General features: G+C 38.3%; 1 long non-coding RNA gene across 1 annotated transcript in view; it reads right to left on the bottom strand.

The window, feature by feature from the left end:
- Positions 1 to 26342, bottom strand: part of LOC102165543 — a 603985-nt gene that overhangs the window by 130902 nt on the left and 446741 nt on the right. The window contains exon 5 of the long non-coding RNA XR_002343107.1: positions 6630 to 6772. This is a non-coding gene — a long non-coding RNA (uncharacterized LOC102165543). The remainder of the gene's footprint in view (positions 1 to 6629; positions 6773 to 26342) is intronic.

Below are 26342 nucleotides of genomic sequence, written 5' to 3'. Positions count from 1 at the left end.
GATTCTGATAATCACTTGGGTTTAGGATCCCCTGATGTACTACATAAGGTCATCACTTAGCATGGCATTCAAGGCCCTTTATGATATTCTCTTCAACTCTTGCTCCTTTTCAGCTTATTTCTAGCCATTCCTCCTATGTCATTTCTACCTTCACGCTGCACAGATCACTGTGGCTCCCTAAACGTGGCAGATTTTGTGTACACCATGCTTTGCTAATGCTGTACTCTGTGCCTGCAAGAATTGGCACAGGTGTCTGGCGATTTAATGTTTTTTAAGGGCCAGTTTAACCTGCACCTTCCATCTCTGAGTTTCCTCAGAGATTAACAGATCTTTCTTTTGTGTTCCCATAATAGTGAACATTTTGTCTCTATTTTAGTTACAGCGACATATTTTCTACTCCTAAAATTGGCACAAACAGCTGAATAGCAGGAAAGAGTATTTTAAATAGAACAGAGTATTTTAAATTATTTTTATGCTTAATTTTTTGAATTTTCAAAACAAGATTAACATAGTACACATGAAGTCAAATAATACAAAAGTGAATTTATAATCAACAAAATCTCCCATTACTCTTTCTCTATCTGGTCCTAATTTTCTGAGGCCACAGTTTAAGAAATCATTTTCCTTGATCAAATAATACAAAATTTAGCAGCATAATACAAAATTCAGCAGAATCAAGGGGGCAGGGTGAAAAATAGCTTTTTTTTTTTCCTACTTCTGTCTCCCAGTCATCCATTTTCTCTCTCCAGAGACACACACTATTACTAGTTTCTTATTTCAACTGAGAGAGCCTGAATTTTCAAGTGCATATTCACACACACACACACACACCCATCATACTGTATTAGTGTGTGCACATTGCACCATGCTTGTATTATTTAACAATATATCTTGGAGATTTATTCCATATTGTACATAGAGAAATTTCTCATTCTTACGTTGACTGAATATTATTTCACTGCTATTAGCTGTATCTATGATTTACTTAACAAATTCTCTACTGATGGAAATTTAGGCTGCTGCGTAACTTTTGTTTCTACAGATAATTCTGCAGTATACATATATCATTTTTGTAAAGTGCAAAGATATCTGTAGGATAAATTCCAAAGAGTGGAATGCTGGGTGTACATTTTTTTTGTTTGTTTGTTTTTTTGCTATTTCTTCGGCCGCTCTCGCGGCATATGGAGAGTCCCAGGCTAGGGGTCTAATTGGAGCTGTAGCCACAGGCCTACACCAGAGCCACAGCAACATGGGATCTGAGCCGCGTCTGCAACCTACACCACAGCTCACGGCAACGCTGGATCGTTAACCCACTGAGCAAGGGCAGGGATCGAACCCTCAACCTTATGGTTCCTAGTTGGATTCGTTAACCACTGCGCCACAACGGGAACTCCCATTTTTTTATTAATAGATTTTTCCAAGTTACTTTTCATTGAATATATATGAACTTGTACTCCTCCTACCACAAATGCACTTATCAAACCATTGTGTTATTGGGGTTTTTCCAGTTTTGTTGTTGTTGTTGTTGTTGTTGTTTTGCCAATTGATATTTAGGAATTGTTATCTCCTTATAGGTTTTATTTGCATATCCCATTACAATGGTACTGTATATCTTTTTATATGGTTAAGAACCAGTTGTATTTTATTTTCTGTGAGCTTCCTGTTCATCATGCATTAAAAAATATATATTAATAAAAATTACAGATTTTTTTCTCTTTATAGTCTCTGGAATTTATGTTATACTTCGAAAGATACTTACTGTGCAGAAATTATTTTGAAAAATGACTTCTAAAATTTCAAAAATTATTTTCCTCTAGAATTTTTCTGATTTTACGTCACTTCAATAGTTTCTCTATTTGGAATCTACTTTATTGAAAAGAATGAAGTAGGACTCATTATAATATTTTTTTCCCTCACATGGCTATCCAGTTATACTGACAACACTGATTGAATATCCATATTTCCCAACTTATATGTAAAGTCACCTGTATCACATAGATCAGGGTTTAATATATATTTCTTCCATTTCCCAGTTTGTTCTAATGTTTTAACAATTTATGTGAAAATATAATGCTATTTTAATTTTTGCATTCTTTATAAAATATTTCAGTGTCTAATTAGAGTAATTCCTACTCATTACTCTTCATTTTCAGAATATACTGAGAATTTGTCTTCACATATAGACTTTAGAACCAGAGGGCCTATTTGAAATTTATGGTAACATCAAATTTATAAGTTTTTATCTGGAGTGCATTATATTTATACATTAGGTTGAGGATAATTAACATATTTATCACATTGTGCCTTTATATCTAAGAATACATTATATATTTCCCTGATTTAAGTTTTTTTGTGTGTGTATTTATCTTTTTGGAATATTTTAAAGTTTCTTAATATAGATCTTACAAATTCCTCATTAAGTGTATTCCTAAGTATTTTAAACTGTTTTATCATGACTCCTGGTCAGGTGTTAAAAATATTTTTATTATTATTATTAAAAACTCAGCTAAGTAATATGAGGAACTCAGCATACTTATGTTACTTCCCCATATTTTTATCCCTTCCAAACTTTTGCTACTTATATAGTTTATACAGAGTCATGATTATCTTAGCATATTTTAACAGCCATAATTTTCACAATTGTTTTAGTTATTCATACAACTATTTCTAAAGGAACTCATTGCTCACTACCAGTTTATTTGCTAGAGTTTTTTGATGATCTCTTAGTTGGCTGAATCTTATCCTATCAGAAGTTCTTCAAGAAGGTGCCACATAGTTTCAAGTTTGAAAATACTTGTTTTGCCATTGTACTTTTTTTCTTGAATTCAAGGCTGCTAGTTCTTACCTGTTTTCTAAGCTATCATTTTCTTTCCTCTAGATCCCTAATCAGTATCATTTCATTCATCTACTTTTCTTTGTCCTGTTCTCTTGGGCCTTACTCTGTTTTTGGTAACGTTAATTGTCTTTTTAAACCTTCTAGTGTGATCTTCACTTATGATTATTTTCCCTACTATTTTTTCCCCAAGTTCTACTGATGGCTCATGTTTTTTTAATGCGCTAAAGCATATGTATGGCTATAGCATTTTTGAACAATTTTTTTCTCTGTTTTGAAAGTGTGTTCAAATTTTATTTTTATTTCATTGTGGTAAGAACACTTAGTATGAAATGTCTCTCTTAACAGATTTTTTAAGGTACAATACAATAATGCTAAATATAGTCTCAATGTTGTATGGCAGATCTTTAAAACTTATTCATCTTGCATCACACCAAACTTTTATACCCACTGTTTAAAGAGGCAACTGTTTAATTAATTTTTGTGGTGCTAATTTTGATTACAATTTTCACCTGTCATTATAATTTTCATGTTTTCCTGGTGAGTGTTTTTGCCATTTAGGTTATTTTTACTCTTTCTTCTTTTTTATACAGTAGACATTGTATTTTAAGGATGGTGGCTCTTTTTTTTAATAAACATTCAATTTTTTTTTTGGTCTTTTGTCGTTTTAGGGCCGCACCATGGCATATGGAGGTTCTCAGGCTAGGGGTCTAATCAGAGCTACAGCTGTCAGCCTACACCACAGCCACAGCAACACCACATCTGAGCTGCATTTGTGACCTACACCATAGCTCACAGCAACACCGGATCCTTAGCCCACAGAGCAAGGCCAGGGATCAAACCTGCAACTTCATGGTTCCTAGTCAGATTCATTTCTGCAGAGCCACAATGGGAACTCTAGTATTCAATTTTTAAATGAGGTTTTTCACAGGGTAGTTTTTTACATGTCATCCATGTACTGAGGGGTCATAGCATTTATTCAGGAGAGCAAGGATTTCCCTGATTCTACGACACTAGGTTGCGTCTACAGGTAAGTTATTTTAGTCTATACTCATCCCAGGGGAGTAAATACCAACTCAGAACCTCTTCCAAAATGCTTAATATTGCCTATTTCTTAGTGGTGACAAAGGACACAGGCATGCTCCCTTCATCAATTCTTGTACCCCTATGCCATTATATATATATATATATATATATATATATACACACATAAATAAATATATGTATATATTTATATATATATATATACATAAATAAATATATGTGTATATATATATATTTCCATCTATTATATATTATATATTTTAATTTGACCCACAGGATATGCCACTTACTTTACAAGTTTAAGGGTTACTTTCCATTTACAGTTATTACAAAATATTGGCTATGCCATCTACTTTTCAAATTGTGCTCTACTGTCTTTGCCTGAAATTCAATACTACAGACATCCTTTCTACACATTTTTCTAAAACCTGAACCTCACTTCATCAGGCAACTCTTTCTCACACATATGAGGCTTGATTATTGCTGTGATTATTTCCATTTTACAGAAAAAGAAACAGAAGCTCAAAGACATTAAAATGACTCACCCAAGGTCACTTAGTAAGGGTGGCACTGGAATTTAAAGCCAATCTATGATTCCAAAGGAAGTTCTGTCCCTTATACCTTGTAACTTGACCATTAAGTTTGGCACTTCATTACATATATCTTGGTTTGTTCAGTAATTGATACTGTTGTGAATCGTTCATGTCATGAAATAAGAAATCCCCTGAATTCAAAGAACATGGTTTCTACTTCTGAATTTCTAAGAGCACCACATAAGTTGACAGATGCTCGCTTTGCTTATTACCATGAGCTTAAAGAGGGGAAGGGCATATAAATAACAAAGCCATTTGGAGCTGGGAGAACAATGGTGGTAGAACTAACTCTCATCAAGACCCTTCTTGATTTTATTTTAAGAGCATCCCAATTCTGTTTGAAATCATCCTTGGTAATATGCTCTTGCCTCAAATTTCTTTCATTTTATCCTCTATTTTCTGTCATTTCTTAGTTGGGGAGCTAGTTGTCCATAGGAGATCTTACTTTTAGATTTTCATGGGGCAAGACATTCAACAGACCTTAATGACTTCTTCTCTTTGAAATTCTAGTTACACCATTTTAGAGTCAGTCGTGCACCATTGATGAATGAGAAGGGTAATCTAGTGAGCTGAATTCTTGGGAGTGGACTGATAGTATTATAAGGATGGGCTGCTCCTTGGTGTGTGCATAGCAAGGCTGCAAGAAGGAATGATCATCCTTTCTTGGAGGTATTTTTTGCTCCATTGAGGAGCAGGGACTACAGAAGGGGAAGAGAAAAGTGTTAGAAGAGTGTATTCTTTGTTCCAAGACATTAAAATGACATAAGCTTCTGGATTTGATTCCAGAGTTATATTTGTACCTTCCCATCCTTGGCCTTGGGCTCTTATGAAGTCCAAAAAAGAGCAATTCCTTCTGATTCATTTAGGGTTACAGTTCAATTTATTGGGCAAATTTATGCTTTATTTACCAGAGAGCAATTTGGTTTCCTTGGTCTGGACCCATTGTCAGGTGAACACGAAATCTCTCAGAGCCCAAATCAAAACCAGTAGTCTGTAAAGTTTATTGAAAATGTTTTTAAATATCCTATCCTCAACACCTTTTCATTACTCCCCCACCATGTTCCTTTCCAAGACTTATTTACATATAGTCCAATTTTAAGAAAGTGAATATGCAAGCTGACATACCTTTTCATAGTCATCTTTATTTGCTTTAGAGTCTGTCACTAACATTTTCTATGATGAATTGTTTCTAAATAATTTTAATTCTTAGTGGCTGCAAAACTCCAATGAGATATAGTACCACAATTTTCTTTTCTTTTTTTGTCTTTTTGCCTTTTCTAGGGCTGCTCTCAGCATGTGGAGGTTCCCAGGCTGGGGTCTAACCAGAGCTCCAGCCACCGGCCTACACCAGAGCCACAGCAACATGGGATCCAAACCACGTCTGTGACTTACACCACAGCTCAGGGCAACGCCGGATCCTTAACCCCACTGAGCAAGGCCAAGGATCAAACCCACAACCTCATGGTTCCTAGTTGGATTCGTTAACCACTGAGCCACTATGGGTACTCCCCACAATTTTCTTTACTATCTTTCTATGACCAGATTTTAAGGATTTTTTTTTCTCATAATTAATGTCACAATAAATAACTGTCTACATTTTCATTTTCATTTTTCAAATTATTATTATTATTTTTATCTTTTTATGGCCACACCTGAGGGGTCATATTAGAGTTGCAGCTGCTGGCCTACATTGCAGCCACAGCCACAGCCATGCCAATGCAGGATCTGAGCCACGTCTGTGACCTTACACCACAGCTCACAGCAATGCTGGATCCTTAACCCACTGAGAGAGGCCAGGGATTGAACCCACACCTTCATGGATACTAATCGGGCTCGTTACAGCCAAGGCACAATGGGAACTCCCTCATTTTTTTCTTTTTTGTTAAAATATTTCCTTAAGATGAATTCTTTAGAATGAAATTTCTGACCAAGGAACATGGATACTTTCAACAGTCTTGATACCTTGTCCAATTGCTTAAAGAAGAATTTTCTAACTATCTAGATTTCCTAAGAATGAAATGGAACTCTTGAGCCCATATTCCTAGTCGAGACCATTGATCAGATTTACTATAACCCTTGCAGCCTCACCACTATAGGTTAGTTGCTTGCCTGGATTATGCCAATAACTCTGCCACAGGGAAGGCAGGAAGTGTGAGTACCTGGCTTCTTCTTTGGAGTAGAGGGATTCAAAAGATGAGAATGCTTCAATTCATTGAGCCGGAGAATATGAAAGATGTCCATTATCCACTCAAGCTTTGCCTCATGGAATGCAGGTTTTTACCATAGCACACACAGGTTTAGGCTGAAATGGGAGAAGATAGAAGAAGATATGAACGCAGGAGAAAGGGTGTATAAACTATACTAACCCAGGCTTGAGGGACCCAATCAGGGAAATTATATGTCCATAAAGTTCCCTGAGATCACTCTGGCTTCTCTGTTCTACTGTTGACTTCAGAGAGGTCATGGCTATTAAGGGAAAGGGGATTGACCAGGTCATAACAACACACTGATCCCTTCAAATTATTAGGAATTGAGAAGATTTTGTAGAAGTTATAATGATGTGTTAGTAAACATGTTTGGAGATACTCTGTATAGGAGTAAAAGGTAAAGGATCTGATGGAAGAAAAATCAATTCATGTATGCTCTGGCGAGAAGGACATTAATTTCAGTGTTTGGAATTGTCAAAGTGAATGAAATTAGTTAAAATTAATTGGAATATTTTGATAAAATTTCTTGGTGCTTAATTTGATTCATGTGGATTAGAACTGATGGAGTTTAGAGTGAAATTGAATCTCAAAGGGATGTGTTAATAGGTGCAGAACTGCATGAAGCTGATGGAAATAGATTGCAAAAAATCACTTCAGAAACACGCTGGCAGCCTTCCTGCAGCTTACTCTGATAGCCTCATAAAAAAAATAACATTGTCTAACAAATAATAAGTTCTATGTTAATGACCATCAATTTGCTGATTCATGGTGCAGTTCTCCTCAGTATCAGGACTCTTGTTTTCTTGAGGCGAATGTAAGGGAAGTGGTCAAGGTACATTTGTAAGCCAGAGACATGGATCCTGTGAAGAGGGCAAATTAGTCTTTTTATATTACTCATGATTCTGCAGAAGAAGGGAAATTTAAACACATCAATATTCATAGAGCCATTAATCAAATTTTGTGTAAAACATGGCTTAATATCCACTGATTCCACCCACAAATATTTATTGAATCTTTACTAGAGGCAGGTACTGTGCTAATGACTACACACGCAATAGTGAACAACACCTAGCAAGTCCCCTAGCCTCACTCCAGTGACTGAAATTAAACATCCATCGAGTTGAATACCCACAGGTGAATTGAAAATCAGGAGAGACACACCGGCATAAGAAAGTTTATGGCCAAGGTATTTAACCTTGTCAATGGGTGAAGGAAGGCTTTCTTTCTCTCTTTTATTTATTTATTTATTTTTGTCTTTCTGCCTTTTCTAGGGCCGCTCCTGCGGCATATGGAGGCTAGGGGTCGAATCGGAGTTGTAGCCGCCGGCCTACGCCAGAGCCACAGCAATGCAGGATCTGAGCCGCGTCTGCAACCTACACCACAGCTCATGGCAATGCCAGATCATTAACCCACTGAGCAAGGGCAGGAATCGAACCTGCAACCTCATGGTTCCTAGTCGGATTCATTAACCACTGCGCCACGACAGGAACTCCCTTTCTTCCTTTCTTCGTCTTTTTTGTCCTTTTTAGGGCCACACCTGCGGCATATGGAGGTTCCCAGGCTAGGGGGTCCATCCGGAGCTGTTGCTGCCGGCCTACACCACAGCCACAGCAACACCAGATCTGAGCAGCATCTGCAACCTACACCACAGCTCATGGCAACACCAGATCATTAACCCACTGAATGAGGCCAGGGATCAAACCTGCAACCTCGTGGTTCCTAGTCAGATTCGTTTCTGCTGCGCCACAATGGGAATTTCAAGGAATCCTTTCTTAAAGGGGAGAGGCTTCCACTGAGATCTAAAAGGTGAGGAGGTAACCAGATGGAAAAGGAAGGAAGAGCATTTCCAAATAACATAAATAAATAAATAAAAGGCAGCACCATGTTCAAAAGCCATATGAATGGACAGACAGAGCATGAAGAGTATGAAGACCAAAATGAAGTCCATGTGGCTGAAGAGAGAGGATGTGTGTGTGTGTGTGTGTGTGTGTGTGTGTGTATGTGAGAGAGAGAGAGAGAGAGCGAGAGCGCTCTGGGCATGTATAAAACAAGATGGGAGCTTTATGATGGCACAGGCATGGAATGTGAGGGGGCTAGAGAAGTAAGTAGGGCCCAGATCATCAATGATCTTATGAATTCATTAAGGGTTTGATCCTTATTATGAAAGCAATGGAATGCATTGAAATGTATTTAGTGGGGTGTGTGTGTGTGTGTGTGTGTGTGTGTGTGTGTATTTAAAGCACACTTCTTGTGGCTGACCTTCAAGGATTTATCTGGGCAAATGCCGTGGATGCTTATGGGTGACAGTGATGAGAGAGAGATCTTTGGTGCCCATCCTATCTTAAACATTTGTGACTTTTGAAGCACAGCCACCATTCGAATTGGAGGTTTGGTTTAAAGGAACCCTCTTCAACATATATTCCCTAAGAGAAACTACATTTATGCCCATGAGTCACTGGGTATTTTTAGCAAGTGTTACCAGAGGTCATAAGGCTGCAACATGTTTGGTGAATTTATCGTCTCCCCATTTCTCCCTGGTGAGATTCTCAGTGAGCAGAAATGATATTCTGCATTCCAACAGGGGCTCATACAGCTTCTTATATAGCTAATGACTATGAAACTCTGAAACTTAAGCAGGCCGCCTTCTGGGCCACTTAGCAAGGCATACTTTGAATCTCTTCTCTTGGATATAGGTAAAATTCCCAACTAAGCCACTAGTGTCAATTTGTACCATTATCCTAAACTGTATGACAATGAGTATCCACATGTGCAGTTCAGATCTTTCTATGAGGGTTTAGTCTCTGGGCATGTGCAGCCAGGATCTATAAAATCCAAGTGGGAGAGAGTAGAGCAGGCCTGGACAGGGATGACCAAAACTTATTGATGGATTTCCATTTGGATCAATTATTTCAATTAATTTCATTCTAACAACAGCTCAGAAAAATTGGCAGGTTGACGATTATTGCTTTTATTTTATAGATAAATATGACATGCTTTGGTGAGATGGTTATTTCATTGAAGACTATTTTGATTAAAGGTCATGGAATTCCATTCAAAGTTGCTAAACAAAAAATATATATTATAAAGACTTGGAAACAATATCAGTCATTCATTCATCCATTCAACAAACCTTTATTATTTGTCTATTATGTTCCAGAATCTGTGTTAGGCTCTAGGGCTATAATGGTGAACCAAACCACACACAGACTCTGCCTTCATACAACTTAGAGTCTGGTAGAGGAGACAGATATTATTTAAGCCGCCTTCATACAACTTAGAGTCTGGTAGAGGAGACAGATATTATTTAAGCAGTCAAGGTAAAATCTGATTTTTGTACTTTATGTAACAAGTAACATGAAGAATGGCTTGATGCTATAAATGCTCAGGATTTGATCAGAATAAGCTAAAATCTGAGAGATGAGAAGAAATTAATTACTTGAAGAGAGGAGCCAAGAGAGTTCTAGGCTGAGGGAGCAGCATATACAAATGTCCTATGTTTTATGGGAGCAAGATAAGAACTGTGGACTAAAGAAGGCAAATATGTTTGGAGAAGAGAGCACAAGAAGGACCCCAAGAAAAGAAATGTAGGGACTAGAGCTTCTAGCAACTTGCAGGCAGGATTAGGGATGGTTGTCTTTATCCTGGGAAGAATGGGCGGTCTCGGACAGTTTTAAAAAGGGGAGGTTGACATGATCAACTTTATATTTCGTAAAAATCACCCTTCTATGGTGTGTGAGTATGTATTGGAGGGGGACAGGAGAAAGGAAGGACTGATTAGGAGGGTATACAGGTTATAGTTCAATCAGAATAAGGATTAGATCTTACACAATTGTAGGAGCTGGTATGGAAGTCAAAGGAAGGCTGTTTTCTCTGCATCTGATTGTGGTCTAATGTCACTTAGGTCACTAGGGCTGACAATCTGGATGAAAAGCTGGGATACTGAGGTCAAATTAGAACTTATGCCCTTTTATCACCATCTCTCAAAATTGGGTGACCTGTAGTAGAAGCTGGTGCCTTTCCCCAGGTAGCTGCACACACACTTGGCTCAGAACCTGGAGATGATAAAGGAAGAGATCTGGAAGAGACTGGAAGATCTGTCGGTCTGGTTGCTGCTTCCCACCAACAAGGTGAGCCAGCAGTTGGTTAGCAAACAAGCAAGCATTTGGTCCTGTCAAAAATGTCCATAACACATTTGGTCCATGCCAAATGGCCCTTGAAATTTGGTTCTACTCAAAATGTTCATGAGGATATTTTGTCTATGCCAAATGGTTTTGGACAGTCCCAAAAGTTGAGAATCTTTTGGCATGGACCAAATGTATTATGGACATTTTGGACAGGTTCAAATATCCTGAAAATCTAGAAGGCTAGCCACAAGATGCACCAGCACCAAACTCTTTACACCAACTCTTCAGGCATAATGACTGTTGATTTCCTTCTGCTTTCCAAACTTTACTTATTTTTCTGGTGGACAACCTTAACCTAGAAAAAGATAGAGAAAGAAATGTGGAGAAACACAGTTTGCTCTTAGATAGATTGGTAAAGTACAAAACCATCACAGAGGTTATTCTCATTTGGGGCAGAGATAATAGTGGTTTGTATTAATTCTTAGGAGCAAATTAATACTTTTAAAGAGGCTAGGTATTTTGTAGAATGTTCTTTGATTTGCAGATATCTGATGTTTCTTCATGATTGGATTCAGGTTTTGCATATTTGGCTGGAATAGCAGAGAAGTGATGCTATGTCCTTGGTACATCAAGTAGGAGCCACATGATGTCAGTTTTTATCAATATTATGTTAACAGTGATGTTAACTTTGGTCCTTGCACCATGGTGGTGTTTGCCCCAGGTTTCTACACCGTAAAGATCTAATACTTCCCTTGTAATTAATAAATAAATTTGTGGTAGATTATTTCAGACTGTGTAAATATGCTGTTTCTCATTAAACTCTCACCCACTAGTTTTAACATCCATCGATAAGTTATTTTTTCATCTTATTTTGTTTTTGACAGAATTGATGTTTTAGAAAAGTTTTAGGTTCACAGCAAAATTGATCAGGAAGTACAGAGATTTTCTACATACCATTTGCCCTCACACATGTACAAACTTTCCCATTATCAACATCCCCTACCAAAGTGGAACATCAGTTATAATTGATACACCTGCACTGACACATATAATCTCCTAAAGTCCACGGTTTGCACTAGGGATTACTCTTAGTATTAGTATTATATTTTATGGGTTTTGACAAATGTGTGATGATAGGTATTCACTATTATTGAATTATATAAAATAGTTTCACTGCTTTAAAAATACTCTACACTTTGCCTATTTATCCCTCCTTCTCCTCTAAGCCTGGCAACCACTGATTTTTTACTGACTCCATAGTTTTGTCTATTCCAGAATGTCACGTAGTTGGAATCATATAGTATATAGCCTTTTCAAATTGGCTTCTTCGACTTAGTTATATGCATTTTAGATTCTTCCATGTCTTTTTATGGCTTGATAACCCATTTCTTTTTAACAATAAGAACTATTTCATTGTCTGGATGTTCTGCAGCTTATTTATCCATCAATGATTTATTTTTAATTTGTGTTTTCATTTTGAAACTACATTGGAATAATAGAACATTGCAAAAGTGGTACCAAGAAGTTCCACAAACCACTAAAATTCTGCAAATGTCATCCTCTTATATAGTACTGTAACAATGGTCCAAACCAGGGAATTATCAGGTACAATACTCTAGGTAGTACTAATGTACAGACCTTATGCAAATTTCACCAATATTCTCAGTAATTTCCATCTTCCTAGTCCAAGGTTCTATCCAGGATCACACAGTGCATTTAGTTCACATGGCTCCTTAGTCTCTCCAATCTGTGACAGTTCCTCAGTCTTTCCTCTTCCTTTATGATCTTAACACTTTCGAGGGGAATTGTCCAGTTCTTTTCATAGATATACCTCAGTCTGATTTTTCAGCTACTCCCTCATGATTAAATTTACTCTATGCATTTTTGGCAAGAATAGTGCACAAACGGTATTATGTCTTTCTCAGTGCATTGAATCTGGAGGCAAATGATGTGGATTTGTTTCCAAAATGTTGACTTTGATCACTTTGTTAAGGTGGTGACTGACACGTTTTTCCACTGCATAATAACTATTTTCTCTTTATAATTAATCACTATCTTGCTGGGAAATAATTCAAGACTGTATTACTATCTTTGTTTGTCATGTGTTCACTAGCTTTTTAGCATTTACAGACGATCTGGTCTAAAATAATCATTGCTATGATATCTTCCACATGGTGATTTTTCTTTCTTTCTTTCTTTCTTTCTTTCTTTCTTTCTTTCTTTCTTTTTTTTTTTTTTGTCTTTTTGCCTTTTCTAGGGCCGCTCTCGCGGCATATGGAGATTCCCAGGCTAGGGGTCGAATTGGAGCTGTAGCCACAGGCCTACACCAGAGCCACAGCAACACGGGATCCGAGCCACGTCTGCAACCTACACCGCAGCTCACGGCAATGCCCGATTCTCGACCCACTGAGCAAGGCCAGGGATCGAACCTGCAACCTCATGGTTCCCAGTCGGATTCGTTCACCACTGTGCCACGACGGGAACTCCATGGTGATTTTTCTATTTCCTTTATCCTTTCTATGTTTATTAGTTGGAATGCTACTATATAGAAGACTTTTATTTACCCTCCTTATTTATTCCATTATTTATTTCTATCACTAGGTACTTGTGGATTTTTACTTTATTTTATGAATTACAATCGATTCCACCCTTGTGTATTCAGTCCTCAAACTGTCCCAGATTTGGACATAGCAGGCCCCATCAATTTGGCTTCTGTGAATTTTTAAATTTCTCTGTCATTTTTTGAGCACTTTCTTACTTTTTCACTCCATAAGCTATTCCAGTCACATCTTATACCTTCCTGCTCAGCTGCTTGAATCAACCATCTCTCTAAGGTTTGGAGAATGACATTTAGAGATCAAGAGCCTTTCATTGGTATTAGTCTGTCTCAGTAGACAGAATTAAATCTATTTCTATATCTATCTATATATTGGTATTTACAAATCATGAGTTTATACTGCTATATCCAGTCCAATACTACAGGATTCATGCTAGCCTTTTTCCTTTCCTTGTTTATAATTCTTTTCTCCAGCAGTAAACATGGTTCTCATTATCTATGATATATTAACTTATTTGCTCAATCCCAGAATACACATAAGTAGGTTCAAAATTGCCAACCATAACCCTGTGAAAAATGAGCCTACTAACTAGAATGTAATATTTGTGCATAGTTATTTTTTTGGATTTAGTACAATACATAGTTCAATACTTATTTTGTTAAAACCATACTCAGTTTAACTCATATTCCTATTAAAAAGCCCTACTAACTAGGGTATCATATTTCTGTACAGTTCTTTTTCTTTTCAGCCTTAAAATACATAGTCAATAGTTATTTTCTTGAAATCATGTTGAATCTAAATTCAAGCCTCTGCCTTGAGGGTGGACATCTACTTCGGGCAGGGGGGCATCAGTCAGCCCTTTCCACTTGTTTTGACGTACAGGAAGATAGGAGGAGGGGTGCAATCTGCCTGCCCATGGCTCTGCATCCATGAATTCTGAAGTTCATAGAGCTTATATCAGCCCTTCCATTCAGAGGATAGGATAAGGGAGCCCTTCTGTGTAACAAGAGAGAAACAAGGACTAATAAATTATATTGACAAACCCAGGCCTTTGTTAACAAGTATGAAGAGACAGTTCAGGGTCACTAAGCATTTGAGGAAAACCAACAGCACAAGGGGGAATGGGTCAAGAAAGGCGATCAACTGATAGCACAGGAAAAGAGAAAAATTAAGGAATAGTAGGTGTTATGGACAAAACAGTGTCCTCTAAATTCATAAGTTCAAGCCCCAAGTCTCAGTGTGACTGCATTTGGATATAGGGCCTTTATGGAAGTACAGTTAAATGATGTAAAAAGGGTGGGGCCCTAATCTGTTAGAACTGATATATTTACAGGAAAGGGAAAAGACACCAGAGATCTCTGTCTTTACACACACACACACACACACACACACACACACACACACAAGATCTCTGACTCAGGAACTTTATATGCTGCGGGTGCAGCAAAAAATAAATAAATAAGTTAAAAATTAATAGAAAAATTGGCAAATAATTCAGTCTTCAGGGATAAAAGAGATAGTAACATCGTTTTACATATGAACCATATTATTTTAGAGCTTACCTTTACAACTTTTATTTCATTTGATCCTCAGGGAGATTTGTGAATTTGGCAGCATTGGCATTTTCAGGTCAACTTAAGGGTAGGAAACCCAAGTACAGAGAAGATGACTAATTTGCCCAACATCACATGGATGTGGAGATGTGAATGCCATGGTCAGAGTCTAAGTCACATGCCTTTTAATCTTGTCCTTATTTCAGTGTGTCAGTGAACCTGCTGGTGCAGAGCGTCTCTTTTAGGTAAATTCCTGAGTACCTTCTTGACCTTCAGCACACTGAGCTGTGCAGCTTTAAAAACAAGTAAATCAGGAGAGAACTCTAGTCCCCTTCTGGAAGGTCTTATGGCCTGTGCTACTTTTAACCTCCTGGGTTTTGCAAACATTCAGAATTGAGAGATGAAGTTTGACCTTCACTTTTCTGAGTATCATTCTGTCATTTTGGGGGAAGTTTTTTTAGAGCTGCTTATGACATTCAGATTTATGTTTCTAGACTCTTATATTCTCTGGTATTTGGACTGTGATAATTGTTCTCAAAAGGACGTGTCAATTTCTGTAGCTCTGTTGAGATGGCATTTCAGCTTTCTTTCACAAGTTTTTGGAACTGGACTCTGATTGACAATTTGTTATTTGACATTAAGTGCACATTCAGAATGCTCTGCTTCTTGTCCACTTAAACCCCACACCACATCCCTTTACATTCCTTATTGTTCACTTCAATGAAATCATGTTTGTTTTCACTAATCGAAGGCCTAGGTTAGATTTTTGATTGAGAAGTTCTGCTTGCATTCTTCCTTAAGAACTCTCTCCCTTCACTGGTAGTAGGCTGTTTATACCTAAAATAATTAATCATCCTCAAATATTCTATGCATAGGCATCACCTGCTTTTTTGGGAAGTGTGAACGGTTATAGATATTTGATAGATTTTTATGTATTTGGGCCATTTTCATAATGATAATTTTTATGAAGTAGCAACATAAAGAAGTAAAAATTATTATGTGTTCAAATGGGTGGGGTTTACATATCACTCTATTGTTTATTATCTTGTGATGTTAAGCAAGTTACTTAAAGAATCCAGATCTCAGTTTCCTCGGATGTAAAATGGAAATAATGTTTTCTATTTTAAAGTTTTGTTGTGAAGCTTGAAAAAGAGAAAAACAATACTCAGCACAGAGTCTAGCATATACATTACACTCAAAAATAACTACTATTTTATAAGCCTTTTCAATCTGTAGGTTATGATACGATATCTAGGAGCCTTCACGAGAGATAAGAGATGATCAAAACTAAATAAGGATAAAGGAATTAATGAACAAATTATCTCATATGAGAACATACTGAACTACAATGGGCTTCCATTTTACTGGTAACTGGATCTCTCAGGTTCATACCCCACTCTGAGGTATTACGCACTTTATAGAAATAGGGACACAATAGGGCTGAGAATTAATGCTGCGTCACCCCTAGCTGAGATTTCATTACTTAAAATGGAGTGGGAAGTGGGTGACTCTGATTTTTCATCTTTTATTCTTCCTCAGGTCCATGTAACTGAATCCACTGACTCTGGCAAGGTATCAGGAGGGTCAGGAACAATCCTTTACCTCAGTCATGCTCCATTTGCACTATTTGCAAAGCTTAGGGTCTTGGCTTTACTTCAATTACACGACTGTGAGTTGAGCTGTTTCTTCACACCTTCTATACATGGCACTACTCTTGACATTTTGCCTACATAAGTTTTCTCAGGCTCCCTCCTCAGAGCCCTTATATCTCCACTGCTGGCTTGGATCCTATTCTGGAGTAGACATATATCTAGAGGTAACAGAATATTACGACCTAGGATAGTCTTTGTGGACATTTGTGTCCTTATCCCACTCATTGGACACGTCCTTGCAAAGCACCTGTTCCAAAAATTACTTGATTCACATTTATGTTCAGGTAATTTATACACATACGTTTACTAGCTGATCCCCTGCCCTCACTAAGAATGCCCAGCAGCTGGTCCAGCTGGGACTCCTCTGCAGGTCCAGCTCCCGCCTGTTCTCTGGTTCATGCTGCCAATATCTAGCAAGTCTTGCCACATAAGCTTTTGGAGTACTGACATATGGATTTGGATTTTGTAGAGGGCTATAAACTGAAGGCCAGGTAAAATTCCAAATGGATGAAAACTTTTTCAGGTCTACTTTAAGGTCTGAATTATTTCCCTGTAATACAGATGTAACTGCTACCCATCATTAATTCTTCTCCACTCCCTATTTCTTCTTACCCCACATTCTGAAGTGTCTGAGATACTGGCTTAGGGAGTCAGCAAGGCAGGTTTCCTGGGCTGGTGCTAGAATATGACTACAACATGCTGCCTTATTCTCAGGCTCTCTCTGTCAAGAGAGCTTTAATTCTAACACCTGAGTGAAACATGGGTCTGGCAGAGATGGGTTTTGCTCCAGTGTCTGATAGTCAGTTGTCCCTTGGATGGGCAATAAATAGCACAGATCTTGCTTTTAAACCTGTGGTTATTGTTTCAATTAATCACTGTCTGAGAGATTCTTTTTCTTGCCCAGTCCCTGGAGAAACTCACGGGGCTGGTATATTGTAGAGACTTTTGATATCAGAGGATTTAACTCAAATTCATTTCAAACGAGAAAGCTGAAGGCCTGAGTATTTAGGGGCCTGCTTGGAGTGCCAAAGCTCATTCGTGAAAGAGCCATCATGGGTCTTTTGGATCATATTTGGGTATTAAAATGAGCCTCAATCAACCTTGGCTTGTTCTACCTGTTCAGTATAGCATACTGGGCTGTTCTTAAGACTGAGAAGTCAAGATTTATCAGGTTAGTGGGCAAACTAGTCCTTCTATTACTAGAGTCATTTTGCAATAGACATTGCACATTCCTGACTTCTGCTCAATCCGTGATGGGAACTGAAAGGGCTTTTGGATTCAGTGTCCAGATGGAGTCCCCAGCCTTGGAGGATTTCCATGCATGAAGAAAGTAATCTGAGTCCTGAATGACCTCTTTATCTCTCTCCTCTCTTTCTCTCTCCCTTTCTCTCACTTTATTAAGAATGTACTTAGGCAGAGACTTCAACAGGACATCTGGGCAGTCCAGCAAAAGAACAAGTCATCTGATAACACTGTTCCCCACGTCTATCTGCAAAACTTCTTCCCTCTAGTGCCCAGAATTTCCTCAGGATCATGGGCGGGAGACAGTGGTGCACTTGGGACAAGTACATTAACTTCCTCTTTTAGGGGTATCTTATTAGTTGCTTTCTCTTCCTTTCCACATGTGTGTAGGGCCAGATTCTGACAGTTCTGCCTCCCCAGTGTTATATTTATTTCTTCCCTAAACATCTTTAGGATATGGCAAGTAAGCTTCCTGGGGTTGCCAAGAAAAAGCCTCTGAATTTCTCTATGGCCTGCAATGTCCTTCCCTCTTATCAACCTAGCAGCCACCCCGAATAACCACCAGTTTTTCAATGGCACCACTGATCAGAAATGTTGCATGAAAGAGATGTAATTTGGAGTTAGATAGGCCTGCATTTGACCCCCTTGCTCTGCCACTTCCCTTTGTTAGTGCTCTGGGTCAAGCTACTTAATTTCTCTTAACCTTAGTTGTCTTATTTATAAAATAAGGATAATCACAATAGCTGCCTTGACAGGTTGTTTTGAAGATTAAGTGGGGGCAATACATATGAAATTCTGTTACTGTAAGCACTCAAAACACATTGTCTTCTCTCTATTCTCATTTATGCCTGACTTGATGTTTCAGCTGTGTGTCTCCTAAAAGTGGACAAGCAATCGAGCACAAGTAGTTCTTCGAGGAGGTAATCCCAGAAACCATTTGGGATGCAGAATGAGACAGGGAAGAGAGTAAAAGTAATGAAGGGCATGCTAACAAGAAGATTGCCACAAAGGGAGGTTATTCCTCCTATAGACTCTTTGAAAACCTATAGAATCCACCTCCTGCCTGTCTCACTGAAGGTCAAGGAAACTGGAGTATTCGTCCACTAACTGGAACCTCTCGCTGGTAAAGCATGGATCCTGGGAGTTAACTCCACTGTACTCCTAGCCTGTGTTGGGAGCTGGCCAAGTATGCCCCCTCCAGGAGAATACCTTCAGGGAGAAATGATGCAGGGGAACTGTCCATGGTCACGTTCCAGGGAAGATCTAGGAACTAGGCTGGGGCATTGACAGTCTAAGCTATGGGGCCTGACACACAGTAGGTTCTTGCTGAACTGAACAAAAACAAGACATCAGTGCTAGGTTACTTTCCCCTCAGTAAAGAAAAAGAACACTGGTCCCTCAGTCCCTTAACTTCTGGGGCTCTGGTCAGGTTGGCAGGGTCAGAGACATGCATAGGCGCTCAGGGAGAATAACATAATATTTGCAGGAAGACCATCCCTCAGCTTGGGGTTGAGGCTGCTTCAGGTTGGGGACCTCCAGGCCTGACCTCACTAGAGTAGGTACCAGAGACCTCCTTTTTTCTCTCCAACTCTATTTAACAAATTCACACCTCATTCATATCATTAGAATGTTCAAGACACCAAAGTCAGCCAAGGCCCCCAGACAGTTCATGTTTATTATGCTTCTCTGTATTATTTCTGTCTCCTCTCTACTAATCTTTAAAGACAGAGACCTTCTCTGCCGACCCACCCCGATCCCACTCAGTGCACAACTGTCTCTCTGAGGACCTGGCTTGTTGTTAGGTTATTTCGTGCCTCTTGCCTCTACATTCATCCTGCAATTTCCAATATAATCTTTGTGTAATCTCTTTGCTACAGATTTCCCATTTGTTTTCCCTGTTTCTTTTCTAGGCAGACAATTCCTCCTCATACATGTCTAAGCTCCCTTAATCCTTTTACTTTCCAACTTGTTTACCAAGGCAAAGGTCCTAATTTGTTCCTCCTTAACATGCCTGGTTGATTAGCTGCAAGAATTCCACTTATTTTCCCCCTGATGATGCTCTTATATACAGCCAGAAAATTCACTTTCCTGCAGCAAGTACACATTAAGCATGTGTACTATATGCCCATCCCTGGCTTTGTGGGATCCTATGGAAGTATAATATATAAGCAAGGGCTTACAGAATTAAGTCTGACTCTACCCAAATTCATCTGCTTAGACACTAATTTAAGACTCAGCTTGGATACTGTCCGTTAGAAGGGATTCTTAGAAAGGGTTCATCAACCCCCAAAGGATAGTTGGATAAAATTCAGAGAGTCTGAAGATGGGGAAATTGTCTTTATTTTCATTAACCTTTAACTGATCATTTCCTTTAATTATGAATGAAATTAATAAACCCTACTAGGATTAGTAGCTTTTGTGATTTTATCACCCAAGAAATCATAGGTATTTTCATGCCACATTATAGTTGTCACAAAAATCTCAAAATATCAACTACGTTTTCACTATTTCATAACTACATTAGTTATTAGGACCACCACTTGATCTTATTTTATTTTATTTGCTTTTTAGGGCCATACCCGCAGCATATGGAAGTTCCCAGGCTAGGGGTCGAATCGGAGCTGCAGCTGCTGGCCCATGCCACAGCCACTGCAATATGGAATCCAAGCCATGTTTTCAACCTATACCACAGCTCACAGCAACACCAGATCCCCAGCCCACTGAGAGAGGCTAGAGATTGAACCTGCATTCTCACGGATACTAGTCGTACTTGTTTCTGTTGTGCCACAATGTGGAACTCCAGATCTTATTTTAATAAGGTGATTGGGGAGCATATACATTATAAGACCACATTTAAAAAAATTTTGATGACTACATTTCAATATAGTTTCCTGGTAATAATATGTATTTTATAGTATGCATTTAAAACATTACTCAGACAAGGGGTCCATAAGTTTCACTAGACCGTCCAAAGTGTCCATGACACAAAATAGGTTATAATGCCCAGAGTCTCTCAGTTACAGTCTTGTTTGAGTCTTTGATGTTTATGCATATCTCTATCAAAAGCTTTCCCAATTTCCGTGATGTTCCATTAAAATGTCTTTCTCTCCAACTAGGCTGTGAGTCTTCCAGGGAAGAGACAGGGTCCTATTTGTTTGAATGGCCTCAGCTCCTAGCGCTGTGCTCAGAGCTTGGTAGGTGGTAGTACTGCTTGCTGAACATGCTGCTAAATTAAACAATGAATAAATAAGAGTGTTTTTCAAGGAGAAAGGCACTCATAAATACATTTTTTTTTCTTTGTCCAAAGTCTTTCTCTCGGACAGGTTACATGTTGTTGCCCTTCCTTCACTCAGGCTATTTCTGCGATCCCCCTTTGGCAGTTGCCTTCTTGGCCAGGTTCTAAGTAATTCAGTCCATAAAACAGAAGTCAGATTGGAGTTGTAACCCACCTTGATCACCCAGGTGTTTGTTCAAGCTCAGCTCTAAGTGACTTTTGACAATTCCAAATGGATAAATAAACTTTAAAATATAAATCCACTTTTTGAGCATGAAGATTTACTCACTGCCCCAAAAGCTATTTAAAAGGATGTGTCTCAGTAGAACTACCATATGACCCAGCAATCCCACTCTTGGGCATATATCTGGAGAAAACTTTCCTTAAAAAAGACACATGCACCTGCATGTTCATTGCAGCACTATTCACAAGACATGGAAACAACACAAATGTCCATTGACAGATGACTGGATTAGAAGATGTGGTATATATACACAATGGAATACTACTCAGCCATGAAAAAGAACAAAGTAATGCCCTTGTCAGCAACATGGATGGAACTAGAGACTCTCATACTGAGTGAAGTAAGTCAGAAAGAGAAAGACAAGTACTATGTGATATCCCTTATATCTGGAATATAATATATGGCACAAATGAACCTTCCTACAGAAAAGAAAATCAGAGACTTGGAGAATAGACTTGTAGTTGCCAAGGGGGAAGGAGAGGGAGTAGGGTGAATTGGGAGCTTGGGGTTAACAGATGCAAACTATTGCCTTTGGAATGGATTAGCAATGAGATCCTGCTGTGTAGCACTGGGAACTATCTCTAGTCACTAATGACCTAGGATGATAATGTAAGAAAATAGAATGTGTACATGTGTGTGTAAATGGGTCACCATGCTGTACAGTAGAAAAAAATTGTATTGGGGAAGTAACAATTAAAAAAGATAAAAAAATAAAATACTTCATTGCTCAACAAAAGAATAACAAGTAAAGCTCATAAATGTGATTAATTATACAATATGATGAATCTTAAGTTCTTTTGATTATTACAAAATATGGATTTAATAAAATCCTCATATCTTTCTCACTTGAAAAAAAAATAAAAGGATATGTCTCAAGCTCTAAAAAGAATTTCAGAAGAGGAACACCATGACCTTAGTAATGGCAACTTTGTGGGATTAACTTTGTAGTTTCTCAAAGGGACCGCTTTACGTTGACCAGGAACTTCTATAAATTCTAATGGGTTAATTGAAAAATAGCTTGATATTCTAGCTCTCTTATTCTTATCTTGCAGCAATCTTGGAGAAGTCTCAACCATCCTGTCCCCTCCATTTTTAATACATTAATCCTAAGTTATATTTAGGACTGCCATTCAAAATGTCCCCAAATACACGGATTATTTGTTGCGATTTCTCTTTCTTGAAATGTAAGTGGTGAGGGTCTAATACATGGAATAAATTAGTCTGTTTGGTATTTTGCTGTCATTTAGCACATATCCAGGCTCCTTGACATGGAATCAGAGATTTACATGATCACGAACTCCCCAAAGGGTGAGTATTGCACAGACTCATACTGAAGATTCTCTTCATGAATCAGGATTCTTATCAGCATTCTTTTATCACTTACCAAACAGAATCAGATACATCTATGGAGAGTTACGAGAATCTGGGATGATGCTCTTCCATTAATAACACCTTCTTTTACATTCCTCCAGTGCCCCAGCATGAAAGCCACAGACAAATCTTTCTTGTAATGCTGCTTTTCATTTTAGCCACGGAGGAAACAGGCAACACAAATGCCAACAAGAAATAACGGCCCTGTGAAGGTTAACCGTAAGGAGAGTTTTCCTCTTTCTTCGCTGACCCTTGACAGATCAGTTGTAAAGGTTTGTCCATTGGAGATTATTAAAGATAAATAAATATTGTAAGAGCTATTCCTTGTGAGCCTTCTAGCTTTAAAGAAAACAACATTGATTTATTTGGTTTCCAATCCAATAAGCTGTGTGTTAATCATCTTTCACAGCAGATACTTCAAAGGAGGAAAAAGACATTATAAAGAAGGAAATCTTTAAGACAAGTTGAGATGTTTCAAAATCTCATTGTATGTATCAACCCCTGGGTTATGTATGTATTAATTTGGATTTCCTAATTTATGTAATGAGTTGACAAGCTGATAGCTCCTGAGAGCCACTCTGTTCATTATCTAACATAATTATGGCAAGAATCATCCGTGTGTTTTCCCCTGCCCCACACCAGCTAAAAGATACATTTACACAGTAGGTAGGAAACATTATTATTACTTTAAAAAATGAATACTGTTTAGACACTTCTTATTTAAGTTAACTAAAAAATATAATATTCAAGGGGCTTAGGTTTCTCCATTTTTTAGTGTTCAATTCAATAACTCAACAGTTACATGCTAACTGCATGCTCTCTACAGTTCTAAATGCAGAGGATGCAATTTGAAAATTGTTTGGGTCCCTGCTTTTGTGTAGATCACAGTAGAGTCAGGGAGACTTTGTGTGCTATAATCGACTAAATGTTATCATTGGGGCATAAAAAGTTCTGCGTGTATATGGAAGAAGGATAAATAAGTTTGCTTTATTTTGCTCATTGTTTTCTCCTCTTCTATATCATCAACTTTTCCCTCTGTACTAGCTTCTCTCATCTTAGAATAGAAAAATGAAGAAAAGCAACATTACCAAATAAAATCCCCCCTCAAGCATAACTCTTCTAGTCACTATCTTTTCTCCTCCCCTGCCCGATCAAGCTTGCAAATGGCATTGTCCACATTCACTGTCTCTTCATCACATCTTTGATGGACTCTGTTATGTCCGGATTCCCCTTCAGGGAACAGAATGCTTTCCTAGCTGCTGGAGAGCTGTCAGCTATTGGCCTTTCAGAGCCGTAGAGTGCCGACTCTCCTGAGTTCATACCACTTCCTGGTCCGTCTTTCTTCAGTGAATGATTGACGCTGGGTTTATAGGTATGGCCATCTCTTTCCAACATGGGCCTGCATTGAAGACTATCCTAGTTCCAGAATTTCCCATGGTGTTCACTAAAGACTGTTGTAGGGCCAATATTGTATTTTGATTCTTCATTCTGTCCACTCCTTCTTGTTTCCTTCTCCATAGGGCTTGACTGACCCTTATAAACATACTGTATACCAAACTCCATCTCATTGTCTGTATCCCAGGGAATCTATTCATGACACCTGTGACCCTTATACCTTGAACATCTCACAAAGACCTAAACGATGAGCCTACTTGTATGCTTGATTGGAGCAATTTATCATTTTTCCTGCTGGATTATTTATTGCTTAAGAGAAGGGGTCTTTCTTTTTGTAATTTTTTTATTATAGTTGACTTATAATGTTCTGTCAATTTCTGCTGTACAGCAAAGTGACCCAGCTATATACATATAAACATTATTTTTCTCATATTACCCTCCAACATGTTCCATCACAATTGATTAGATATAGTTCCCTGTGCTATACAGCAGGATCTCATTGCTTATCCACTCCAAATGCTGTAATTTGCATCTACTAACCCCGAACTCCCAGTCCCTCCCAGTCCTTCTCCCTCCCCCTTGGCAACCACAAGTCTGTTCTCCATGTCCATGAGTTTGTTTCTTTTCTGCAGATAGCTTCATTTGTGCCCTATATTAGATTCCAGATATAAGTGATATCATATGGTATTTGTCTTTCTGGCTTACTTCATACTTAGTATGAGAATCTCTAATTCCATCCATGTTGCTGCAAATGGGATCATTATGTTCTTTTTTATGGCTGAGTAGTAAGGTGTCTTTAATAAAAGACTCATGGTGCTAGAAACAGCAGCATAGGTACAGTATAATGTATGAATACATGGTAGAAATCCTCTCATTACATGTATGTTTGGACAATATTGTTGCCACTGAGGGATGTAAAAGAAAACTTTTTTATTTTAGTTATTTTGTGCAATGAATTACATATTAATGTGCTCACGTGTTCCAAAAAACATTTTGGCCAATTTTCTATTTTCTTTTGCAAAACTATGTCTCCCTGATCCCAAATCCTATATTATTATCTCTTTTTTTTGTATCATATGGCTCCTGATTCAAGTATAAATGTGACTCAAGTTTATTCAATATAGACATAAAAAGAAGACTGTCACAGAAAAGAGACATTATGTGTTCTAGAGTTAGGTGATAAGCTGTACCCCGTCTGCTTAAGTTTTTCCATGGAGAGATGAAGTTAATGGCAGTCATTACCAGTGTAATGATTGGAGAAGGCTTCATGGATGCGGCAGCATCAAACTAATTCTCAACTAATGGTTTGAATTTAGATGCTCAGAGAGAAGATGGTACAGGATAGTGCCATCTTACTGGGGAAGTAGATTTTAGTATCATCAGTAAAGAGATATCATGTGGATATTTTCTCTCTCACCCTCCTTCCCTCCCTTTACAATGTGTTTATTATAAAAGTGATCTTGAAAATTCTTTTTGGATAAACAACAAAGTCCTGGAGTTCCCGTTGTGGCTCAATGGTTAACGAATCCGACTAGGAACCATGAGGTTGTGGGTTTGATCCTGGCCTCGCTCAGTGGGTTAAGGATCCGGCATTGCCATGAGCTGTGATGTAGGTTGCAAACGTGGCTCAGATCCCGTGTTGCTGTGGCTCTGGCGTAGGCCGGTAGCTACAGTTCCGATTAGACTCCTAGCCTGGGAACCTCCACATGCCGCAGGTGTGGCCCTAGAAAAGACAAACAAAACAAAAAACAAACAAAAAATCCTATTGTATAGCACAGGGAATGCTAAACAAATTAAAAAATAATAAAAAAGAAAATCTTTTCTTACTTTTTGGCAAAGAGTTTGAGAAGCCATTACATCATAATTCTCAAAGATCATCAAGTAGAGACAAGTGAAAGAGGGAAGTCAGGTATTATTTGACAACCGAAAGCCCTTCCAATATGACAGGCAGTGGGCCAATGGATAAGGGCAGGTCTCCAGTAGTTTCTTTGTGCATTCTCACTGATTTCTCAGATACACTTGGTAAAGCTCCCTCATCCTTATACAAGATGCCATACTACTGTCGGGATGACCCACGGCAGAGCTAATATCCAGACAAGGGTTTTGACAAGCACTGTGAGTGATTGCCAGCATGTTAGGCCACTTGGAGGGCTTTTGAAATGATTTTTAAAAATTGATATGGTGTCTGATTCAGAGTGGAAGGGATTTGGTGTTCAAGAGAGTCTTGGCTGGCTTATCGCTTTCCCTTCATA

This window comes from Sus scrofa, chromosome 4 (genome assembly GCF_000003025.6).
Source record: "Sus scrofa isolate TJ Tabasco breed Duroc chromosome 4, Sscrofa11.1, whole genome shotgun sequence".
NCBI lineage: Eukaryota > Metazoa > Chordata > Mammalia > Artiodactyla > Suidae > Sus > Sus scrofa.
The sequence above is the reverse complement of the archived record's forward strand: the minus strand, read 5'-3'. Positions and strand labels throughout refer to the sequence as shown.